At 39.0% G+C, this 10,615-nt stretch overlaps 1 long non-coding RNA gene across 1 annotated transcript; it reads left to right on the forward strand.

Annotated features, from left to right (window-relative positions):
• Positions 1 to 1,990: 1,990 nt before the first annotated feature.
• Positions 1,991 to 5,496, forward strand: LOC135214423 (uncharacterized). The gene is made up of 2 exons (XR_010314339.1): positions 1,991 to 2,612; positions 4,365 to 5,496. It is a non-coding gene; the product is annotated as an uncharacterized LOC135214423 (long non-coding RNA).
• The last annotated feature ends 5,119 nt before the right edge of the window (positions 5,497 to 10,615 follow it).

The following is a 10,615-nucleotide window of genomic DNA, read 5'->3' on the forward strand; positions in this document are numbered from 1 at the left end:
CTTGGAGCTGGCAGCTTAGGTATAAGCCATCTCGGAGCTGGACACCTTGGTACTACCAGTCATCTTGGAGCTGGACACCTTGGTACTACCAGCCATCTTGGAGCTGGACACCTTGGTACTACCAGCCATCTTGGAGCTGGACACCTGGGTGCTAGCCATCTTGGAGCGGGAAACCACTGGGCCCACTAGCCAGGTCCCTTGGAAAGCTGGACCCCTGGGCACCTAGCCCATCTTGGAGTGGACACCGCTGGGCCCACAATTCCTTGGGCACTAGCCATCTTGGAGCTGGACACCTGGGCACTAGCCATCTTGGAGCTGGACACCTGGGCACTAGCCATCTTGGAGCTGGACACCTTGGTACTGCCAGCCATCTTGGAGCTGGCCACTTAGGCACTAGCCATCTGGGAGCTGGCCAACTAAGCACTAACTATCTTGGAGCTGGCCACCTAGGTACTAGCCTTCTGGGAGGTGTCACTGCTGGAACTGGAAGCCTTGGAGGCATTTCCAGTGGACTTGCTGGAACTGGCCTCGCTGGAAATGGACTCGCAGGAGTAGGAGGCGTCTCCTACAATCCAGCCTTCTACCCAAACATCATTCCAGGATTCCCCTTCTTGGCGTATAATCCTGGAAGCGGCTTCGCTGGATGTCCTTACTGGTGCCACAGCGCTTCCCAGGGCAACTACTACTGCTGCAGAAGGAAGCCTTACGCTGGATAAGTTCTGAACTTGCCTACAGTAGGTTCCAGAAACCAGCCACTTAATTAAGTATGGAAGGAAGATTAAAGAGGTTATCAAGTGCCAAAAATGGGGTAAATGGGTCTGCCCACTTACTCACTCTTTAGGTTCACGTACTTCTTGCTCTCATCCCATTTGTAATCTCATTTCCCTTCTCTCTCTCTCTCTCTCTCTCTCTCTCTCTCTCTCTCTCTCTCTCTCTCTCTCTCTCTTAATCAGTTAATTGATTGACTGATATAGGCTTTCCTGCTCTAATTTGCATACCAAAAAAATCTAAAATGTAATCATGATATTTATTTAACTTAATAAAATTCAATTGCAACTGTTGGCCAATAACATTTCTCCTTTTTTTATTCTATTTATAGAAAACAGGTAAATGATGCAATTACTCACTTAATCAAATACCTGATTACTATTTTGACATTTAAAAATGACTGATGATAATCATCAGTGATCCAGGAAAACGAACCTGCTCTTATGATACAATTATTTTATTATTCAGAAAATTAAAAAATATATATATATCATTCATTAACTGACTGTATAGTAACTAGTTAAAATAATAGGTGTCATTCAAGATATCAATTGCAAGATTACTAGCTAAAAAGTGCTTTTAACAAGGGCACTTAGCAAGCGCTACTAGTCCGCATGACAATGTGTTGTAAAGCCATTAAATTAAAGTTGTCCATTCCTTCTTGAGACAGACTTAAATACGTCTTCCTTTAACAAGTAATACGTACCTTTAGGCACAAGTAATGTCTGGCTTAGGTTACAAATAATACCGACATTATATTGCTAGAATTAAAATATATTTGCTGCCTTTTCACAGGCTATAGGAAATATTTTAAGGATTTAATTGCGTCTCTCTCTCTCTCTCTCTCTCTCTCTCTCTCTCTCTCTCTCTCACACACACACACACACACACACACACACACACACACAGAAATTATAGTGTGTGTGCGGGTGTGTGTGTGCATGTGTGTGAGTTTGTACGCACCCGCTCAAGCGTGCATATGCTCCTAATGCAAAAAAAAGAGAGTAATAATCATTTCTTGCCAGGATGTCATTCGTAGAAAACCGAGCCATTACCTCGTTTGAATTCCCCAGTTTACCGAAGTTTTGCAACGCATGGAAGAAGAAGAACGCTGAGTTGCCAGATGTTTAATGATACACCTTTGTTTTCTGGAGCCGTAACTGTAATCACTTTAATGATATCAGAGACTTTAGGAAAAGAAACTGATGGCTCATTGTGGTCATTGAAGAGTTGATCATATTTGTAATAAAAAAGGTGTTTGGGTGATGATGATGATGATGATGATGATGATAATTATTATTATTACCATTATTATCATCATTATTATCATTAATTATTGCATGCGCCTGGAAATAATTGCAACAAATCTAAACACCCATTTCAGGCCCAATAGAACAAGGTCAAACAATTTATTTCACATTATTTCGCTAAGGGAATCCTTTCAGATGACATCATGGCAATAAATAGGCAATAAATATTCATCGGTTCATGCTCTTACGAAACCCAAAAACTGGTCTGAAAAGGATTCGTCTCACTTCGAAACAGACCAAAAGTAACAGGCGGACTTTCTCGGTGACGTCAGGCAGTGACTTATGACCTGAGGTCCTCTTGCAGTGGGCGTTTTTCGTATCCGGGACACACTGAAAAGGCCCTTTGAAATCACGATCTGGGAGGTGTTCCGCTTTGAGGTCAACTTGTGATCTCTCTCTCCCTCTCTCTCTCTCTCTCTACCGATGCTTGAGGAGGAGGAGTTTATCTCCAGGTGTTTGCCTGAGAAAGACGCAGTCTGGACGTCTCCTGTGGCCTGGTCGAGTGGAGGAAGTGAGCTGGGAAGAGAACCAAGGGTAAGGTTACCTTAGGAAAGGTTGTTTCGCTTAGTTTGCTGTCATTGCTGATACTCGCTACAAAGTACACTCACTAAAGCTTCTCTGCGTACAACCGAATTACACTCACGGACACTTCTTTGCGTACAACCGAAGTACACTCATGAACGCTTCTTCACGTATAATCGAAGTTCACTCACGAGCGCTTCTTTGCGTACAATCTAAATGCTTCAGCCGTCTGAGCAGCAATGTTTTTTTTATCCGGAGCTGCGACAGGCACGAGTGCGGTAACTCTCAGAAGAGCTGCTGTAGTGATATTTTCAAGAGAAGTAGATAGACCAATCGCAGATAGCTGATAACTTTTCAGAGCCATATATTACTCTCATTAGCTGCCTTTACGTAAAGCTAGGCTTGAATGCTGGTCAGGGTTGAATCCATCGTTCAAATCTGTGATTCATTGGCACTTGTTAATGAAAATATTAAAACTAAAAACAGATTTTCTTAATAAAACTCGAAAGAGTAATATGATTTGAAGTCCAAATCGATAACAAAGATTTGTGTCTGGTAAGTGTTCTTTATTGGTCTAAGTCCCGGTACCACTACCATTTCGGGACTTTTGTGGGGCCGGTTAAAGAAGTTGGGTATAAAAGAAGGGAACGGATAGAAAATGATAGGCAGAAAACAGCGCGCCTACAGTTCGCCGGGCTACGCAAAGTGTAGACAGTAACTTCCCCCTCTTCCCGCCCCCTACGAAAATTTCAGTGTCCAAAATGGTGTTTATAACTAGAATGCATTAAGATGAGACGAGTTCCTGGCTTGGAATACCTTCTCACGAGAGAGAGAGAGAGAGAGAGAGAGAGAGAGAGAGGTGGGGAGAGGTGGGGAGATTTGTAGTTCCTCTGAGGACGTTTTGGTAACAACTGAAATAATCCAATTCGAAAGCTTGTGTCACAAATATTGAATATCAAGAGACACTTAGAGACCAGTTGTGACAGAAAGAGAGAGAGAGAGAGAGAGAGAGAGAGAGAGAGAGAGAAGGCTAAAGACTTCTGCAGGACCTTAAAAATCACAAACAGCTGCAAAAGTGTCCAAGACGTTTAAGAAAACACATCCAGTTGAGAAATAGCTCTAAACAGTTTTTTTTTTTTTTTCAAATAAAGCTCCGGAAACCTCTTACTCCCTCCGTTTCCCAATCTTGGAATCTCATTATCCTGCTTGACAGACGGGCTGAGCACTTCATTTAAATCGAAATGCCAGTGGACGCCCAACCTTATGTCCGTATCTAGCCCAGACCGGAGATGGAAACGAGAACTGAAGGAGAATGACTCATTTGCATTAAAGAATCAGGAAGGAAATCCAAGAGCTGGTAATGGAAGGGTTGGAAATGAATAGAGAGAATTTGGTTCATGATTTTCTGCTGGTTTTCTCTGTTTCTCTCTCTCTCTCTCTCTCTCTCTCTCTCTCTCTCTCTCTCTCTCCACACCCACAAACACGCACAAACACAGATACACATACACATGAAAATTAACTGATTATAACAATCGGTTAAACTTAACATTTCACAACCGCAAAAGTTATAACACTAACAAGCAATTGAAGTTGTAGCAGCAGTAAGTACTAATAATGCTTCTAATACTATCATTACTAGTTACTACTATTAATATTACTATTTAGCATCTATTTCATTGACAATAAATAGCTGAACGATAACCAAAAAGATCCTACAGGATTCTTTCGCCAAACACCGAACCATTATATCCTTTCCTTCCGCAGAATGTCAGCCTCAAGCCGCACTTTGAAGCTGCTACGGCTTCTGCTGATGGCGGCGTCCTTCGTCCAACTGACGTCCTGCAAGCCGGCGCCCATCGTGGGCGGCGGCCCGAGCCGGGGTGAAGCCAAAGGACCTCATCCGGGCGCAGGTGCGGCGTATTTGGAGGATCCACCGTCAGTAGCGAGTGAAGTCGAGGTTCCTCTAGCCGAGGAAGTGAGACCAGCCGCGAGGACTTTACCGGAAGGATCCGGATCGAGTCATGCAGTGACCTCGGGAGCCAACTACGGTCCAGGAGGAGTTCCCCCCAACGCCAATTCGGGTTCAGGGGCGTCTTTTCCTTCTTCTTCTTCAGCAGCAGCGAGCTTGGCCTTGGCCTCAGGAACCAACGGTCTAGGAGGAGTTCCCCCCAGCACCAATTCGGGTTCTGGGTCGTCTTCTTCTTTTCCTTCTTCGGCAGCAGCCAGCTTGGCCCTCGCTCAGGGAGCCAATAGCAGCAACAACAACAATAACAAAAACTACGACGACGGTGAAGGTGAAGGTTTTGGAGGTAGGCCGGGAGGGAGTGCCTTCAGCGCCGCTTTCAGCAACGGAGGTCAAAGCCCTTCGGCCGCGTCCATCGCGTTTTCCGGGTCGCCGTCTGATTTCTTCAACAGCGGGGCGGCCGGTTTCCTGAATTTTTCGTTTGGCTGATGTGACTGTAGATAAGCGGTCCCGAAATCAAGCGTGTACTACACACACACACACACAAACACACACGCATTATATATAATACATATACATCATATTTATTTGGAAAACCAACAAACTGTAAATTGTGAGAAAGATCAATTTAATTGCTTGTAATAGAGAAATTGGACTTGATAGAGTATTTTTGTTATTTACTGTTAACAAAAGAAAATGATTTAATTTTATGTTAATTACACAGAATTTGCCCTCATGAACACATAACAATAATTTCACAATGAATGATTTTTGGTTCACAAAAATAAAGTTCAAAACACTTAGATTAAGGCATAACTTTATCTTGAAAAGGACTTTATACAGTCAGCATTCTTGGAAAAACAAAATTTTATTTAATATATATTCATACCGCTTACGTAACAGATATAATGCAATAAAACTAGAATTGCATAATTATAGTTCTATTTTATCTTTCCTTTTTTTATTTCAAATACAAAATAAAATATGATTAAATAATTTACACAGTTTGAGTAGGTATTTGTAATTACTCCACAATGCTAAATGGAATGCATTTGTAAAGGATTCACAAAATAAACAAACAAAATGAACCCATTAAGCAATAAAGCGCGACTAGTGTGAGCATGCGCAACAGAAAACCAGGAATTTTGGAAGTTCCTGTCTGGAACTCATTAAGTTCCAGATCTCTAGAACTCAAAGAGAATTTCAGGTCTTTGGAACTCAGGAAGTTCCAGATTTCTGGAACTCAGAAGGTTCCAGATCTCTGAAACTCAGAAAAATCCAGATCTTTGGAACTCAAAACGAGTTCCAGGTCTCTGGAATTCAGAAAGTTCCAGATCTCTGGAACTCAGAGAGTTCCAGGAATCTGGAACTCAGAAAGTTCTAGATTTCTGGAACTCAGAAATTTCCAGATCTCTGGAACTCAGAGAGTTCCTGATCTCTGGAGCTCAGACAGTTCCAGATCTCTGGAACTCAGACAGTTCCAGATCTCTGGAACTAAGAGAGTTCCAGGTCTCTGGAACTCAGGAAGTTCCAGATCTCTGGAACTCAGAGGGTTCCAGATCTCTGGAACTCAGAAAAATCCAGATCTCTGGAACTCAGAGAATTCCAGGTCTCTGGAATTCAGAAAGTTCCAGATCTCTGGAACTCAGAAGGTTCCAGATCCCTGGAACCAGGAAGTTCCAGATCTCTGGAACTCACAAAGTTCCAAAAGATCAGCTGTATGATTTGAAAAATCAGGCCTTTTTTTTTTTGTCAAAACTGCAACAGAGGTAGAAAACTGCTGTTTAGTTCTGAGCTTCACCAAGTGTCCATGATGTAAATAATAGAATATTCAATTAGAAAGTCTTCCTTTTTCTTTCTAGGGCGCTCAAGAGCGCCAAGTCTGTGGCCCTTTATGAAATAAGGAGAGATTAACCTCATTTTACAAAGACTACGGTAATTACAGGAGTTTGCAAAAAGGAAAATTATAGTCGTTCAAGGACAGGTATTAATGATGCAATCCGATACCCCATGGGAATAACTCTTTACATTCCAATAAGATATAATTACAATTCATTTCATTACTTTAATCAGATACTCGTTGTCTTATACTGAAGGGGGTGGGGTTTAGTGGGTTGGAGATGTGTTATGGGTAAGCAAGCATTCCCTTTGGTCTCTGCTCTAACTTAGCTGTCCAACTTCTTTAATTTTGTCTTCCTTTTGATTTACCCATCCGTTTAAAAATGGATTCTTACGGGCTGGACTTATGGATGTCAAGAAATTATTTAATATAATAATAATAATAATAATAATAATAATAATAATAATAATAATAATAATAATAATAATAATAATAATAATATTATTATTATTATTATTATTATTATTATATTATTATTATTATTATTATTATTATTATTATTATTCAGTCTTCCAAAACGGTATAATCTAAAATCAAAATGGTAACAAACTATCAGTTATGTACCAAAAAGCTAACTATTTTCGCATAAGAAGAATGATTTAACACCTTAAAACCTGTGATATATAAGGAATTTTTCACCTGATAAATTACCAATATTTACGAAATCTGCGTTTGTGATTTGATACTGAAAATACTTACGTATGAAATTTACTGTACTAGTTGTGAATATCATAAGGTGTTACTATTTTGTGAATTAAGTGAAATTCAATTTTGGCTCTATGTTTGTGCCATAATTAAGTAAAATTTTACTTTAAAATTGTGAAATATTTTTGCGTAACGGAATACGAGTTCGCTCGCATGAGGAAAAAAATTTCAGCAAATATCTTGGCCCTAGGTAAATGAGAGAGAGAGAGAGAGAGAGAGAGAGAGAGAGAGAGAGCGAGGATAACAGTAAATCTACCACCAGATCGCTCCCACCAAGCAAAAAATTGCCCGTCAAACCTGTACTGACCAAGCAAATTCTGGACTGAACTGGAGGCCACTTGTTCTCAAATACAGAAAGACACAAATGTAAGATGCCCTCTAGTTGCCTTTAGATTTCCCCTACCTCCACAATTCCGGAATTCTCTTCTAAACTATTTTTCCATCTTCGATCTCATATTTCAAGAGGTTCAACTTTACTTTCCCTTTACGAAAGTATTAAGCCAGACGCAAACTTTCGATGTCTAACCTTTTCTTATCTTTTTCTTACTGTGGCTATTTTAATTTTTACAGATATATATATATATATATATATATATATATATATATATATATATATATATATATATATATACATATATATATATATATATATATATATATATATATGCACACACACACACACACACACATATATATATATATATATATATATATATATATATATATATATATATATATATATATACGCATTAAGCTTGAAATGTCCTTAAATATCTAATTCGCTCTACCTCAGAAATAATATATTTTCATATATGTTAACTGAAGTGGAATTTTTGTTTTTTATAATAATTACGTCGGCTCCCGGGCGCGAACCTAGGAATCCACAAATCAGGACGTGGTAGCTGTGTGGTTAAAGGCGTTTCACTGTACGTCCTGATTTCTGGGTTCCTAGGTTCGCGCCCGGGAGCTGACAAAATTATAATCAACAAAAATTCCCATTTAGTTAACATATATGAAAATATATTAATTCTGAGGTAGAGCGAATTAGATATTAAAGGATATTTGTAGCTTAATGGGTATATATGAATCACGGTGATGTGATCAGACTCACACACACACACACACATATATATAAGGTCCAATCATTGAAACGACTAAATTCAAATGAATCCCTAAACCGCGTTTAAGATAAATGATAAAAAAATTTACGTTACAATAGATGGTATTTGATTCGGCGTCATGTATGAAGTAACCGATTCGGTAAGTTTTTGCGAGTTTGACCTTGCAGGAGGTTATTTAAGGGTGCTTCAAGTCAAGCGTGAGAAAAACATGGGAGCTGATATTCCGAGATGATAGAACGCGGTAAAGAATAACGACAACCGCTTATAGGGAAGTATATTAAGGGATAATGAGATGGACTGCGAGATCGGGCCGCGCCAATCTTCGTGCGTAGGTCGTTCCAACAATATTGACTCAAAATCACTCGATAGTTTTCCAAAAAGCTCTCTCGATCTTCTTCGTTGTGGTGAACCAGGGAATTACGCCGTTCAAGAATAGTTTAAAAAAATTAGGAGGAAGTTCAACAGGAGTAGGAACACCGGACGCATGTTTTTGCAAATTGCAACTGGTCTCGAAATCGCCACCTCCGAGAGCCTGAGAGAGCAACAGGCAAAAATAACTTCCCAAAACTGGACACGATGAAAAAAATTTCCATCTTTTTTGTTTTTCTTTGCCAAAGGGTGCCATCTGCTTGATAATCTACAAAGCGAAAAATATAGTCCATAAGAGATTTCCATCTATAGATATATGAATCAGAATGTTTATCTGAGTTTTACAAGCCGAAATAAACATTTGTATATGGTGTAGATTGCGAAAATTGAGAATGCAAAAGAAGAAAAACGCCACAGTTCCGCTCGCTGGCAACCCTAGTCGTAAGCAAAAGGCGGTAACCCGAGACCGGACACATATATATAGCGACTACAAAGCCGTTCCCTCATGCAGAAGTGCTCTTTATTTACTACAGCAAGGTACGTTTCTGGTTCCTACTCTCCCTTGTCTGATTTAGCAGTCCAGAGGCATGACTGTAGTTTGAAACTGTTCGATGATGTGCTGTGAAAGAGATATTTGGAAAGATTTTTTTTTTTCAGTTCTTAAAAAAGGGTTTTGTAGTTTTCCAATATTTAGCAGATGTAGTTGTGGTTGTTTATGTCTCAGTTTCGACTTAATTAACCGTTTGTTTTAAATTAATGGTGGTACGAGTATATATATATATATATATATATATATATATATATATATATATATATATGTATATATATATATATATATATATATATATATATATATATATACTCGTACCACCATTAAATTAATGGTGGTACGAGTATATATATATATATATATATATATATATATATATAATACGTATATATATATATATATATATATATATATATATATATATATATATGTTTGTGTGTGTGCGTGTGTAGTCCTATCATACATTGTGCCCTAAAATTTTCATCCCATGTCCTGTCCAGTTTTGCTATATTTCAAAGAATGTCTGTAAGAATTCCCCTTACTTACATTTACTTAAATGTTCTTACATTTAAATGCCCTATCAACTGATATAAAATTCCCTCTGCCCCTGGCGTAATAACCCACTATTCCGTCAATATTTCGGGACGGGTGGGGCAAAATATATATCCTACTCCTTGCCGTCGAGAACGGATCAACGGGTTTCGACAAGACTTCGCGAACGCATTTGTAAATTCTTGAGTTACTTTTTCTCTTTCACTGTCATCATCTAAAACTGCACGTACTGTCATCTCGATCAGTGATACTGACATTATCTTGTGTTGCTATTATCATCATCCTTGATATCTCAATGGATGTTATTCCCGAATGATGAATAGAACTACCTTGAATGACAGCAGTACTGTCATATTGAATGATGATAGTTCTATCACGAATGATAGTATCATCTAGAAGACTGGGTAATATTACTTGGTACTCATATCTTAATGGACGTTATTCCCGAATGATGACAGAAATTTAATAGTACTGCCTTAAATGTTAGTAGTTCTGTCATCTTGAATGAGGGTACTCTTTGTTGACGTTAAAATGCAAAGCGAGAGAGAGAGAAAGAGAGAAAGAGGGAGAGTTTTCTTATGAAGAGTTTAAAAAGTTAGGAGGAGGAGGAGGAGGTCGGCGCAACCACCTGTTGAATTCGGAAGAACCTAGCAACACCCGAACCAGTATATACTTCCGTGATGGGCTGTTATCTCTCTCTCTCTCTCTCTCTCTCTCTTTCTTTCTTTCTTTGCATTTCAATGTTAACACTGACGAGGAACACCTCGAAAGTCTCTTGCTATTGTACATTTTACATAGAAAATATAGTTTCCTATATAATTCCGGATTTTATTGACGCACATTACCGTGAATGAC

The sequence above is a fragment of the Macrobrachium nipponense genome, chromosome 45 (assembly GCF_015104395.2).
Source record: "Macrobrachium nipponense isolate FS-2020 chromosome 45, ASM1510439v2, whole genome shotgun sequence".
Taxonomy (NCBI): Eukaryota; Metazoa; Arthropoda; class Malacostraca; order Decapoda; family Palaemonidae; genus Macrobrachium; species Macrobrachium nipponense.